Raw genomic sequence first — 3138 nt, 5'->3', positions numbered from 1 at the left:
AAAACCTTCCCCCCCCCTCCTTTTTCACTACCAAAACCGGCCATCCTATTAAGTAGGGTATTTTTGGGCCTTTTATGCAATTACATAAAGTTTTGATACTTTTGTGTATTTGTATTTTGGCCCAAAAGTTTACGTTTTTACGTAAAGGTCCAAAATCACTAAAGGACAAATTCCTTTAATGAAGTTTTTGCTATTGTTGAAATTTTTGGGTTCTAGTTGTAATTACATAAAGTTGTGGACTCTTGTGTTTTTACAAAGTGACCCCAAAAGTTTATGTTTTAACATTGTGGCCCAATAGTTGTGGTCATTGTTTTTCGGCCCAAAAGATGATGAGAACAAAATAGTTTTGTCTCTTTAATGAGAATTGGATTTTCATTTCATTTAGTTTCATTTAAATCAATTCTATGAATCCGAAAACCAATTGTTTAAGTTGCTTTCTTAGTTAATATGATTGATTAAGAAAAAGGTGATTATGAACCAAAGGCCTCGATAATTGAGCTATGTGATTGGCCGCTTTACATTATGAATGCTTGGGTTAAGTAGTTTAGATTTGAATGTAATTTGATTAGTTCAAATTTGTTGTAAATGGACATAAGTCCATCAAATGTGTTGTAAAAGGGCATAAGCCCTTCTCTCTATTTCAAGTATTCCTATTTGTTTATTTGTATGCAAATTGGAATAGTTGGGTCCAACGCCTAATAGGAAATAACAGTTTAATTAGATTAAACGTGTAACTAAAATCAACAACTACCTACCTTAGACCCAAGGTCCAACACAAGGCTCGTGTTGGATCAAATCAAACGGTTCATAATCATCCTAAGACCTAATATGACTATATAGTCCATATGAGGATGCAATGCATTCGTTAGTAGTTCCATATAGTCTCGCTTGTTTCATTGAAATAGTGGGAGTATTATATACTACTAATTCATATTAACTTGGACCAATGGTTGTGATAGGCCCAAGTTCTTTTAATAAGATTAAAATAAAATTGATGTAGCCCAACACTACTCCCTCAACAAAACGAATGTTAAGTTGATAAGCGAGAGATGCTTTGAACATCTCCTCGTAGGCCTTCCACCATGGTGGGCTCCAATCGTTTGTGACTCCTACACTAGCTTCACCCTATCATGGGGAAGTTCAAAGTATGTGCTTACATTCAGGAGGAGTCCATATGTACATACATGATGTGGTGAGGTAGGCAACGAGGATGGTCGACATCATATCATTGTGAGGCTATTCTTGAACCCCTACATGAACTAGCATGGTGGGAATAACTTAACTACGTGCAATGGTGCCAACATCATATCATTGTGAGGCATCATTCTCTAGAGGCCAAACTAGATGGGTAATTACAAGAGTTGTAAATGATTAAAGCGTTATTCTCTCATCATTATTTTTGCTAACCAACATTGTATCATCGTGAGGTGATCTTGGTAATGGTGAGCCTCCCATACCCCGCTAAGAGTTCAACATATCTCTCGAATTCCATTGAGGGATGTGGAATTTGCCAAAAATAGTGGGTGGTACTATTTGATTTAAGACCCAATCAAGTAGTTTTAAAATCAACAATCTAATACGATTTCTGTTATGTTATGTAGTTAACGACATGCCTAAACTTACACCCACCATTATACTTGACAAAAGGGGCTTTAGGGGCCAACGTTTGCTTGCTTGGTATCGCCACATTGATAATGTCTCAAAGGTGAAAGACATATTGTATGGGCTTAAGCAATCCCCTCCTTATGTACCTCCTACGAAACTAGCTTCAAAGGAGGAGTGTCAAAATTATGATAGACACTATGAGGATGACTTACAAGCCAAATGCTTAATCCTCACTTCACTTAGTGAGGAACTTATGAAGCTACATAAGCACATGGACACTTCTTGTGCCATGGTTGAAAGTTTGCATAAGATGCATGACATTGAGACTAGTAATGTACAATTCTTAAATGTTTGTAGTCTATTGAATGCCAAAATGGCAAAGGGGACATCGGTTCACAAACATGGACAAAAGATGGAAAGGATCTTTCAAGATCTTGAGAGTTTAGGAACTTCCATCGATGGTAAAATGGCCCAAGACTTTTTCCTTGTATCTCTCTCGGATGATTTCACTAAGTTTATTATAAACTATAAAGTGAATAGATTCGATCATACTTTTACCGAGATGATTGACATGTGCTGTAAGTTTGAACAAGGTTTCAAAAGGGACAGTGGGAGTGAGAATGCAATCACAAGGAAAAGGTTGCATAAGAAAAAGGCAATAAAATCCAAAGGAACATGCTTTCATTATGGAAATGATGAACGTTGGAAGAAGAAATACAGGGTGCACATTGCGAGCCTTATGACACGAACTTTAGAAGGGACTATTTCTATCATAGAGAGTGTTTTTACAGTGAGCTCCAATTCCTAGATATTTGATTCAGGCGCTAGTTAACATATCTGCAATTCGTTGCAGGGACTAACAGGGAGCAGGACACTGCGTAATGGGGAGATGATTGTGCGAGTTGGGAACGGCACTAAGATCTCTGCAAAAACAATAGGCACCTACATGCTTAAACTACCCTTTGGGGAAGTCCTAGAACTTAAAAATTGTTTATATTTTCCTTCATGTATAAAGAATTTGATTTCAATCTCTAAGCTTTTACGAGATGGGCACTCAATATTGTTTGACAAAATGAGTTGCACTTTATACTTGAACGGTCGTATTATCTCTCATGGTAATATGATAGAGGGACTTTTTCACCTAGAGACAAGTAGTGGGATGCACTGTATTGAAAGCGGGAATACCTCAAAACCCAAAAGGGCTAGAGAAGAAGTTAACTGAGAAAAGGTGTGGCATCTTAAACTTGGACATGTGAACCTTGATAAGATTCGCAAGATGTCGAAAGACGGATATTTCTGCCCATTAGGTAATGACCAAATGGGTACTTGTGAATGTTGCTTAAAAGGGAAGATGACCAAATCTCCATTCACTGGGAAAGGATGTTGGAAATATGCCCTGAAAGTCAATCTTTGGAAGAAACCTTTCAGGACAAATGAATCGATGTATAGATGACTCTTATACATCAAATGGCAAAGATACTAATTAGGACTATCTCAATAAACGATATATGTCCTAAATAGTGAATCCATGGA

This window comes from Malus sylvestris, chromosome 15, assembly GCF_916048215.2.
Source record: "Malus sylvestris chromosome 15, drMalSylv7.2, whole genome shotgun sequence".
NCBI classification, from domain to species: domain Eukaryota; kingdom Viridiplantae; phylum Streptophyta; class Magnoliopsida; order Rosales; family Rosaceae; genus Malus; species Malus sylvestris.
This window is presented reverse-complemented; position numbering follows the sequence as displayed.